Source organism: Giraffa tippelskirchi, chromosome 2 (assembly GCF_054371585.1).
Source record: "Giraffa tippelskirchi isolate mGirTip1 chromosome 2, T2T-mGirTip1v1.2.pri, whole genome shotgun sequence".
Lineage (NCBI taxonomy): Eukaryota > Metazoa > Chordata > Mammalia > Artiodactyla > Giraffidae > Giraffa > Giraffa tippelskirchi.
This window is the reverse complement of record NC_137276.1, coordinates 68538244-68550961: the sequence shown is the minus strand read 5'-3', so window position 1 is coordinate 68550961 and position 12718 is coordinate 68538244. Positions and strand designations below refer to the sequence as shown.

At 36.4% G+C, this 12718-nt stretch overlaps 1 protein-coding gene across 5 annotated transcripts in view; it reads right to left on the bottom strand.

Annotated features, from left to right (window-relative positions):
* CTNNA3 (catenin alpha 3) overlaps window positions 1–12718 on the bottom strand; it is a 1864976-nt gene that overhangs the window by 1674246 nt on the left and 178012 nt on the right. The gene's annotated exons all lie outside the window — the stretch shown is intronic.

Below are 12718 nucleotides of genomic sequence, written 5' to 3'. Positions count from 1 at the left end.
TGTTCCCCAATCTTTTCATGTGAGTTGTAATTATAACTGTAATTTTATTAAGTATGTAAACTTATCCAGTAAGAGTACAAAAGGTTTGTCATTTCTTTGAAAATTAATTTGAATCCTTGGAGACAATAAAGGTGGGTTCCTAAAATTGTTATCAAATTGAATGTGGGAAAAATTGGTAAAAGTTGGGGCAAAGGAAGGGAGAGTATTATAAAACATCAAGGCTTTGGCAGTTAGGTAGCTTCTCAAATGTCACTATGTTCTCTTCCATAAAGACATCAAAATAGGAAGTCATACTCAATGTAGTATTGGTGTGATTTAGGCAAAAGCAACTGTGTGAGACTCAATCAACAGACCTATATTAAAAATGAACCTGGGCCAAATGTCAAAATATTGGCTAATGTTCATGTTATATTCATTAAGATAAAATACTTAAGGTGTAGGGGTGTGTACATGCGTAAAAAACAAACTTGTCACTTCCAATAAAAAGAACAACACATTTGAAGCAAAAATTGTCTGTGTGGCTTTCTCTGTTGGTACAATGGATAGGAATCTGTCTGCCAAAGCAGGAAACATGGGTTCAATCCCTGATCCCGTAAGATTCCAAGTGCCACAAAGCAACTAAGCCCATCCGCCACAACTATTAATCCTGTGCTCTACAGCCCAGGAGCCACAATACTGAGCCCATGTGCCTCAAGTACTGAAGCCTATGTGCCTAGAGGCCATGCTCCACAACAAGAGGAACCATATCAATAAGAAGCCCGTGCACCACAAGGAAGAATAGATCCCGCTCACCACAACTAGAAAAAGCCCACGGGCAACAACGAAGACCCAGCACAACCAAAAATTAAGAAATTATTTTTAAAAATCATCTGCTGTACCTTTAAACATTGGAAATAATCTTTACATTTCAACCGTATCTAGGCAAATTTTAATATTATATTTATATGTAAAAATACATAGCTCCATGCTTTAAAAAACCTTTATTAACATCTTTATGTGTAAAATATTTTATACAATATACAAACTATTCTTCTAAACAAACTATAATATAGAACTTTTAAAATAGAGCTATATGATGACACTTCAGAATTTCAAAGATGATAAACTATTTTTTTAAATTGCAAAAGAACTGACAAAGTAATTTCATGTCATATTTTAAGTTGACAATAATTTTAGGGTAATAAAATACATTAAATATATTTGAGTATTATATTTAATATTGTACTTCCTACAACATTATCTCCTAATATTTGGAGTATCATATATTTAAAGCTACTTATAGTAAAAGAAAAAAGTGACAAGTGAACATAGCAATCCATATAGTAAAATAAACAATAAAAAGAAATAATAGTATGGATTTACAACTCAATTAAATGTTCGAACTTAGAGCTGAAATAGCTGCCAACAATTGCTGTCTACTGAATCTTTCTCCAAATAACCTATTGACTAATATGCCACCAGTAAACATTTTCAATATTATTCTTGATGTCAACCTAATTCTTTGAGGGGAAAAAAACTAGACCTTACAACTAAGATGCTAGACTAAAGTTAATAATCCATTATTTTTCCCTTTACTTGATAAATCTGAGCAAAAATAGCTTCTACTATACTATGCTGAATTAGCAACACCTTGTATCCTTGATTCTTTTATATCTCCTAAAAGAATCTCACATTAGTGCTTTGAAGTTGAAGTGGCAATGCTATCAATTTTTTCTAAGACATACCTAACCCTTACAAAGGGTTCATTCCCTCATATAACAAGTATCTGTTGAGCAATGCAGTATGCAAAGCACCATGGAGTATATATTGGCCAAAATGTGGACTCTGCGAGGGATCCCCAAATAGGAAAACAAAGCACTTCAATAGGAAGATTCTTCTGTTTGGATTTGAATGTCAACCTATTCAGATGTATTCCATTGAAGTATAATAAAACAGAATTCCACAGCACAGAAAAACATACACATCATCATAATAATCCTTCATGAGCAAAGATCCTAAAGTCTTTCTCTTTTTAAAATAGTTCTAAAGTCCAGACTCCACTTCAAGATGACAATAAAGGAGGATCTTGAATTCACCTCCTCCCGTGAACACATCACATCTGTAGCTATATATGGAACTACTTCCTTTGGGGAAAAAAACTAAAAACTGTCGGAGTGATTCCTACTCATCAGGTGAATAACGGAAAGCTCACATCAAACTGGGTAGGAGAGGATAGGATACAGTCTCACCATGAACCCCATCCTGAGCACAACAATCCAGTCAGGAGGGAACTGAACACCCAGAGCTTCTCCCTAAAAAGTAGAGTTTGAATGCCATATCAAGCAACCCAACTTTTAAGATCTGTACCAGAGAAACAAGCCCCAAACATACCTAGCTTTGAAAACCAATGGGGATCACATTCAGGAGACCCATAAACTTATAACAAACTGAGAAATGTCTCTTTAAAGGCTCATATGTGGACTCACCGGCCTCAGAGCCCCATGCAGAGGCACCTAGACTTTAGGTATATGAGGCTTGTTTGTTATTCTGAAAGCATCAACCTGAGGGGCAGGCAACCAATTTTTCTAATTTAGCACAAATCTAAGAGCCTTCTGGCTGGCAGGCACCATCTTCACTCTCTCCTTCTGCCTTATTCTAGTCAGCAGGCACCATTGTTTTCTTTTTCACATTTTTATTATCCCCACCATCTTTTCTTTTCTTTTTTTCCTGCAGGTCCCATCTATATGCTCTTCCTCTATTATTCCACCCAGAAGGCACAATATTCACACTCTCCATCTGTTGTGCTCTAGAGTGCCAATATCTTCCAGCGGGGCTTCCAATCCTGGTGTCCCACAGGACTGTAACAATCAGAGAGACAGTCTTAGCATACTACCTTCTCCCAGGGCACAACACAGAAAGCAGACTGAAACACACTTTCCGTTTTTTCTGTGAAAGGCCTATTAGCTTTTCCAGGAGTTTTAAAAGGAGGGAAGGCTTCTGGCTTGGCACACAACTAGGGGCCTACACAGGTGCTTTCAAGGAAAGGAGGACAGCCGATGCTATCTTTGTGCTCTCCTTCTGCCTTGCTCCAGCTCATACGTATCTCATAGGAAGGAATTTATCCCTTGTCTGGCACATTGATTTTCTTGGCTATACCAAGGAACACCTTTACATCGCCTGGTTTTAGTGGCCAGTGGGACTTATGCTCATGGTCCACAGAACTGTACCAATGAAGAAAGATTTATTAAATGGCTACCACCCCCAGGATACAGCAAGAGGTAACAGACCCCAGGAACTCAGTCTTTCTGTGAAAGTGGCCCATTAACTTATCATCATAGCTGCAGTCTGAGGGGCAGGCTACTAATTAAATATATATTTAAGGACTGACTATTCCTTTCAAGAGACCTCAGAGGGCAGGTGCTATCTTTGCACTGTCCCCCAGCTGTGCTCCAGAGCACTACTACTTTACAGAAGGGAGCTTTTTCATGCATATGTTGTCCCAGTTTTTGTAACCGGTATCAGGGAATGTCTCTTGATCACCTGACTCTGTGACCCAGAAGACTGTAAAAATCAGAGAGGAAATTCTTGACAGGCCCTTCCATGTTGTTACAATTGGTAAAAATTTTATTCTTTTTTATGGCTGAGTAGAATTCCACTTCTAGGTATTTATTCAAAGGAAATTAAAAACACTAACTTAAAAAGATATCTACACCCCCATGTTCACTGGGGGGCTTCCCTAGTGGCTCAGTGGTAAAGAATCCACCACCTGCCAATGCAGGAGATGCAGCTTCAATGCCTGGGTCAGGAAGATCCCCTGCAGAAGGAAATGGCAACTCACTCCAATATTCTTGCCTGGGAAATCCCATAAACAGAGGAGACTGGCAGGCTACAGTCCATAAATTCACAAAAGAGTTGGACACAATTTAGTCACTAAACAACAGCAACAACGTCCACTGAAGTATTATTTACAAAGCCAATACATGAAAACAACCTAAGTTCCCACTGATGGATAAATGAATAAAGAAAATGTGGTGTGTATATACATCAAATGGGATACTATTCAGCCACAAAAAATGAAATTCTGCCATTTGCAACAAGATGAATGGATCTTGAAGGTATGTTTGCTAAGTGAAATAAGTCAGAGAGAAAAAAACAAATAATGTTCTGATATCCCCTATACGTGGAACTCATAAATAGAACAGTTTGGCAGTTACCAGAGGTAGGGGATGGGAGTAGGTGAAATGGGTAAAGATGATCAAATAATACAAATGTCCACCTATAAGATAAATAATATCTGGGGAAGTAATGTACAGTACAGTAACTAAAGTTAATAATACTTCATTATATATTTGAAAGTTGCGTGAAAGTAAATCTTAAAAGTTCTTATCACAAGAAAAAAAATTGTAATTGTGTGAGGATATAGATGCTAACCAAACTTACTGTGGTAATCATTTCATAAGAAATACATATATCAAATTGTCACATAAACATAAAAATAATATAATTTTATATATTAATTATATCTCAGTGTATATCCTTTTCTTGAAATTGCAATGAAGAAACAAACCTTTAAATTCAAAAAAAAGTTATATGAGGAAGAAAGGAAAAATAAGAGTGACTACATTTAGGTACATCTTGGTCATTTTAAAATAAGATCACCAGTCAGACTTAGGGAATGAGCTTATAGTTGCTGAGGGGAAAGATGGGGGGAAGGGATGGTTAGGGAGTTTGGTTGGCCAGGCAATACACTGCTTATTTAAACTGGATAACCAACAAGGACACATCGTATAGCACAGGGAACTCTGCTCAATGATATGTGGTAGCCTGGATGGGAGGGGAATTTGAGAGAGAAAGCATACCTAAATATATATGACTGAGTCCCTTTGCTGTCCACCTGAAACTATCACATTGTTACTGGCTATACTCCAATACAAAATTAAGTTTGAAAAAAATAAGATTACCAATTCTCACTTATAACCAATCTTAACAAATCTCCATTATGTTTAAGTAGGTAACAAACAGAAGTCATCCTTTTCTGTGCTAAAAATTCAAGCTCCACACCTATAATCAAAGCAATAAATGTCTAGCAAATGTATCCTTTCAAATACCACATTATTCAGAGCAGTAGTGCTAAAAATTAACAAGTAGGATTTTTCCCAATTGCAAACAAAGTGTTCATTAGGTAGAAATGACAGAAATGATTTTAGGGCTCAACTCTATAGTCTTCAGTTCAGTTCAGTCACTGTCATGTCCAACTCTTTGTGACCCCATGGACTGCAGCATGCCAGGCTTCCCTGTCCATCACAAACTCCCGGAGTTTACTCAAACACATGACCATTGAGTCGGTGATGCCATCCAAACCTCTCATCTTCTTCCTTCTCCTCTCACCTTCAATCTTTCCCAACATCAGGGACTTTGAAATGAGTTAGTTCTTCACATCATGTGGCCAAAGTATTGGAGCGTCAGCTTCAGCATCAGTCCTTACAATGAATTTTCAGGACTGATTTTCTTTAGAATGGACTGGTGGGATCTCCTTGCAGTCCAAGGGACTCTCAAGAGTCTTCTCCAACACCACAGTTCAAAAGCATCAATTCTTCAGTGCTCAACTTTCTTTATAGTCCAATTCTCACATCGATACATGACTACTGGAAAAACCATAGCTTTCACTAGATGGACCTTTGTTGGCAAAGTAATGTCTCTGCTTTTTAATAAGTTGTCTAGGTTGGTCATAACTTTTCTTTCAAGGAACAAGCGTCTTTTAATTTCATGGCTGCAGTCACCATCTACAGTGATTTTGGAGCCCCAAGATATAAAGCCTGTCACTGTTCCCAATGTTTCCCCATCTATTTGCCATGAAGTAATGGGACCAGATGCCATGATCTTAGTTTTCTGAATGTTGAGTTTTAAACCAACTTTTTCACTCTCCTCTTTCACTTTCATCAAGAAGCTCTTTAGTTCTTCGCTTTCTGCCATAAGGGTGGTGTCATCTGCATATCTGAGATTATTGATATTTCTCTGGGTAATCTTGATTCCAGCTTGTGCTTCATCCAGCCCAACAGTTTGCATGATGTATTCTGCATTTAAGTTAAATTAGCAGGGTGACAATATACAGCCTTGACATACTCTTTTCCTGATTTGGAGCCATTCTTTTGTTCCATGTCCAGTTCTAACTGTTGTTTCCTGACCTGCACACAGATTTCTCAGGAGGCAGGTCCGGTAGTCTGGTATTCCCATCCCTTGAAGAATTTTCCACAGTTTGTTGTGATCCACATGGTCAAAGGCTTTGGCATAGTCAATAAAGCAGAAGTAGATATTTTCCTGGAACTCTCTTGCTTTTTCAATGACCCAACAGATGACAATTTGATCTCTGGTTCCTCTGCCTTTTCTAAATCCAGCTTGAACATCTGGAAGTTCACGGTTCACATATTGCTGAAGCCTGGCTTGGAGAATTTTGAGCATTACTTTACTAGCGTGTGAGATGAGTGCAATTGTGCAGTAGTTTGAGCATTCTCTGGCATTGCCTTTCTTTGGGATTGGAATGAAAACTGACCTTTTCCAGTCCTGTGGCCACTGCTGAGTTTCCAAATTTGCTGGCATAGTGAGTGCAGCACTTTCACAGCATCATCTTTTAGGATCTGAAATAATTCAACTGAAATTCCATCACCTCCACTAGCTTTGTTTGTAGTGATGCTTCCTAAGGCCCTCTTGACTTCACATTCCAGGATGTCTGGCTCTAGGTGAATGATCACACCATTGTGATTATCTGGGTCCTGGGGATCTTTTTTGTATAGTTCTTCTGTGTATTCTTGCCACCTCTTCTGCTAACATAAAACTCACAAAAAAAGTCAAAGCAGTTAACTGTATATACCAAAAATATAAAGAGATAACATTTACAATTCTGAAAAATTATTACATTAAATACATTTCATTCATAAGAATATCAAAAGAAAAAATACTTTGGAATAAATTTAACAAAAGTAGTGCAAGATTTGTACACTGAAAACTACAAAACATTTCTGAAGGAAATTAAAGACAACAAAAGGAATGATAGCCCATATTCATGAATGAAAGATTTAATATTGTTAAGATGGAAATACTTCCAAAACTGGGCTACAGATTCAGTGCAGTCCCTAACAAAACTTTGCTGGCTCCTCTGAAGTAACTGACAAGCTGATCCTAAAATTCATATGGAAATACAAAGGACCCAGGATTGTCAAAAGAACCTTGGGAAAAATAGAGCCAAGTTGGAGGAGTCACACTTCCTAATTACACCTCTTAAGTGTGATTTCAAAACTTACAAGAAAGCTAATATAAATATAACTGATATCCCAGAAATAAACTCTTACATTTATGGTCAACCGATTCTTAACAAAGATGCCAAGAAAATTCAGTGGAAAATTAATAGCTATTTTCAATATATGGTGATGAGACAACTGGATATCCACATTAAGAAAAAAGAAAAAAAGTGAACCCAAACCTCTACCTCATACCATACACAAAAGTTCACTCAAAATGAATCTCAGACCTCTGCCCAAATTAAAACTGTAAAACTCAGGAAAAACCCATGGGAGTAAAACTTCATGATCTTAGGTTAGGAATAATGTCTTATATATGCAACCAAAGAAATTTTTAAAATAATACATTAGGCAATCAAAAATTAAAACTTTTAGACCCCATATAGCCAGAGCAATTTTCAGCAAGAAGAACAAAGCTGGAGGTATTTTGAACCTCCTGATTTCAAAAAATATTACAAAGCTATAGTAATAAGTACAGTATGTTATTGGCATAAAAACAGACATAGACAAATGGAACAGAATACACAGCCCAGAAATAAACCCACACATATGCAGTCCATTGATCTTCAATAAATGTGCCAGGAATACGCAATGGAGAAAACATATTATCTTCAATACATGGTTTGGGAAAATTAGATATCCACTTGCAAAAGAATGCAATGGAGTCTTTCCTTACTCCATATGCAAAAATCAAAATGTATTAAAGACTTAAATGAAAAACCTGAAGCAATGAAACTCAAATAAAAACAGAGAAAAAGTTTCTAGACATTGGACTGGGCAATGATTTCTTGGATATGAAACCAAAAGCACACACAACAAAAGCAAAAATAGACAAGTGGAATTACAAAAAACTAAAAAGTTTCTGCAAAGAAAAAACAACAGTTAACAAAATGGAAAGGCAACCTAACCTACAGGAGAGATTTTTAACAAACCATATATCTGATGAGAGGCTAATACTCAAAAAATAAGGAATTCCTACAATTCAATAGCAAAAAACAAACAACCCAGATTAAAAATGGGCAAAGGACCTCAATAGATATTTCTCCAAAGAAGACATACAAATGACAAACAGATATAAGAAAATATACTCAACATCACTAATCATCAGGAAAATGCAATTCAAGACCACATTGCAATATCACTTCACAACTGTCAGGATGGCTATTATCAAAAATCAAAGGACAGCAAGTGATAGGGATACAGAGAAAAGGAAACCCTTGCACATTGTTGATGGGGATCTAAATTAGTACAGCCAGTATGGAAAATAATATGAAGATTCCTCAAAAAATTATAACTTTAGTCATCATTTGATCCAGCAATCCCACTTCTGAGTATATATCCAAAGGAATTTAAGTATGAATTTCATAAAGATACTTGCACTCCTATGTTCAGTGCAACATTATTCAAAATAGCAAATGTAAAACAACCTAAATGTCCATTGATGAATAAATGGATAAAGAAACTGTGGCATATACATATAATAAAATATTATTTAGCCTTATGGCGGAAAGTGAAGAAGAACTAAAGAGCCTCTTGATGAAAGTGAAACAGGAGAGTGAAAAAGTTGGTTTAAAGCTCAACGTTCAGAAAACTAAGATCATGGCATCTGGTCCCATCACTTCATGGGAAATAGATGGGGAAACAGTGGAAACAGTGTCAGACTTTATTTTTGGGGGCTCCAAAATCACTGCTGATGGTGATTGCAGCCATGAAATTAAAAGACGCTTACTTCTTGGAAGGAAGGTTATGACCAACCTAGACAGCATATTTAAAAGCAGTGACATTACTTTGCCAACAAATGTCCGTCTAGTCAAGGCTATGGTTTTTCCAGTGGTCATGTATGGATGTGAGGGTTGGACAGTGAAGAAAGCTGAGCGCCGCAGAATTGATGCTTTTGAACTGTGGTGTTGGAGAAGACTCTTGAGAGTCCCTTGGACTGCAAGGAGATCCAATCAATCCATCCTAAAGGAAATCAATTCTGGGTGTTCACTGGAAGGACTGATGTTGAAGCTGAAACTCCAATACTTTGGCCACCTCATGTGAAGAGTTGACTCATTGGAAAATACCCTAATGCTGGGTAGGATTGGGGGCAGGAGGAGAAGGGGACGACAGAGGATGAGATGGTTGGATGGCATCACTGACTCAATGGACATGGGTTTGGGTAGACTCCAGGAGCTGGTGATGGACAGAGAGGCCTGGCATGCTGCAATTCATGGGGTCGCAAAGAGTCAGACATGACTGAGCGACTGAACTGAACTGAAAAAGAAGGAAATTCTATTTATAACAGCTTGGATAGACCTGGAAGGTATTTCCCTGTGTGAAATAAGCCAGACACAGAAAGAAAAATTCTGTGTAATCTCCAGAATCTAAAATAGTTAAGGCATAGAAGTAACTAATGGTTTCCAGAAGCCTGAGGGAGGGGTTAAGGGGTGATGTTGGTCAAAGGGTACAAAGTTTCAGTTGTGAAAGATAAAAAATTCTGGATGTCTACTGTACAACATAGGCCTATGATTAGCAATATTGTATTGTATACTTAAATTTTGCTGAGGGTAGATTTTATGTTAAGTGCTCTTACCACAAAAGGAAAAAACAAAAGCAAATAGAAAGAGGAGGGACAGTTTTTGTAGGTGATGGATAAGTTTATGACATTGATTGTGATGATAGTTTCACAAGTGTATACTTGTTTTCAAACACATCATGTTGAATACATTAAATATTATAGTTTTTTATGTATCAATAACACCTCAGTAAAGCAGTTTTTTAAAACTTGGACTTCAAAAACATCAAGAAAGGGAAAAGAGAAGCCATAGAATGGTAAAAAAATATTTGTATATCATGTATCCAACAAGAAACTTATATCCAGAATCTATTTTAAAAATTTTACAACTCAATAACAAAAAGACAATCCAGTTTTTAAATGGAAAAAGGATCTAAATAGATATTCTCCCAGAGAAATATAAATGGCATATAAGCACATAAAAAAATTTTGTATCAAAAATATAATCCAAATTATTAAAATTTCAAATGTACAAGCATTTTAGTAAGGCCATGTGTATAGGTTATTTTTTCCCTGTATAGGTACATTTTTAGTAGTCAAAAGCAAAGAACTACAAACTTACCTATACAAGAGATAAAAGAGAATGAATATATATATGTGTGTATAAGAAAGTGTCACTATAATAACTGTTATGTACAGTGAATAATTATTATAATGAAGTAATAGAAAAGTAGTATTTAAAGTACAACTAACTTCTTTCTGGGCTTCCCTGATAGCTGAGCTGGTAAAGAAGTTGCCTGCAATGCAGGAGACCCCAATTCTATTTCTGGATTGGGAAGATTCTCTGGAGAAGAGATAAGTTACCCACTCCACTATTCTTGGGCTTCCCTGGTGGCTCAGCTGGCAAAGAATCTGCCTGCAGTGTGGGAGACCTGGGTTCGATCCCTGGGTTGGGAAGATCCCCTGGAGAAGGGGAAGACTACCCACTCCAGTATTCTGGCCTGGAGAATTCTATGGACTGTACAGTCCATGGGGTCGCAAATGAAAAGAATATCAAGATCATTAAAAGAGTGGGAGGAAAGGATGCTGAAAACTCCCATTTACAATGCTGTAGCTAAACCCTGAGCAGAATAAACCTTCCTTAGAAGTCCCTGGAAAACTTGTAGAGCCTACTGTGTAGCTAAACACAAATTTTAGCTATAAAAATTAGTTATCTTTTGCACAAAATGAACAGCATAAAAATCAGTCTTTATTTTATTTTTCTCACCAATGATAAATTTAGTCTGAGAAACTTATGATTTTCAACAAAAAACAGGTGAAATATCTTTGTAACTCCTTAAATTCCCAATTCTTTTATCTAAGACAAGATTGGAAAACAGACTAACTCCAGCCTTCCCTGTTTATGTATAACCCACAAGCTAAGAATGGTTTTTACATTTTTTTAATGGTTAGACAGAAAAACCAAAAGATGAATAATATTTTGACATGTGAAATAACATGAAATTGAAATTTCATTTTACATAAATAATTCTTTATTAGACTAGAGTCACACTTTTTACTTTATTGCCTATGTATATCTATGGCTGCTTTCCCACTTCAAAGACAACTTTGAGAAGTTGTAACATACTGCATACGACCCACAATGCCTAAAACACTTACTATTAAGCCTTTGGGGCTTTTACAGAAAATGTTTGCTAACTCCTTATCTGAGACAATGAACATTCTTAATCTTAAAAAAAAAAAAACTCAAGTGCTCCATCAAAAAAAGAGAAAAGAAAGTTAATACAACTCTCAAGCATCTCCATTTTGATGTACATGAATGTGGCTCTAAAAAATCAATTCTTTTTCATAAAATCTTCAGTTGGCTTTCATATCTTGGGCTAAATGTATGGACCTAGCCTGAAAATCCAGACAGCATAAAGTCTGGTTTATCCCTTAAAAGTATAAAATTTGACCCAGCACTCCTTTGGCTACAGTATTTATACATCTAATAATTTTAGCATCTCAGGAAATTTCCATATGCCTCTGTAAAACGGTTCCCTGAAGAAAGCTTATCCAACTTCAAATAATGCTCCCAGTGTGATGCCACAAGAAGTTACGAATTTTCTTCTCAGCTCCAAAGTATACAGTGAATAACTGTACTGCAGGGTCAACAACCAACTCACCCACCTTGTTCACTAACTTTTGATGACTTTTGAGCAAGTCACATAATTTTTTGGTATCAATCTCTATATTATACAAACACAAAGATTCTGTAAACATAAGAACAAAAACAAGTAGAAAGCCTTTACTCCCCAGAGAAAAGTACTAGATAAACACCCACAGAGTTCTTAAAAGGCAAAATTGTTCTGACTGAAGTATTATTATTTCATATCTTTTTATGTGAGGATTTATCATATCAAAGCTATTCCCATGGAACTTCCAATAATTTCTTCAGCAAACTTTCACATCTCAGTCCATCATGAACCCCTTGCTACCAGCCACACAATTTTAAAGGTTTAAATGTTCATAGCCAGTGAATTTTCAATAGTGACTTAATTCCAAATGCCTCCCTCCAGGGATGGTTGAAACCAACATTCACTGAACTTGGCAATGTCCCAGACTGAGGAAGTCAAAAATATTGGGTAAAAAGAGGAGCAATGAAAACTTTTGGAACATAGGGGAGATAGGGTGAAGAAACCAAGGAGGAAAAGAGTTGTTAATTCCTTCTTTTGGATTATTACTCTAGATTGTGAATATGTGGTGAGGAAGGTAAAACAATAAACCTCATTGAGAGCCTCTTTTATATAAAAGATAAGAAATACAAGAACTAAACACCATCTTGTATTAGTATAGAGGAAAGGGTAAAAATAAACATTCAAAAATACAATCTAACAACTCAATGATTAATTTGATGCTATATGTCCATACATATTTAAGTATAGCCATTCCACATTTCATAGCCTCT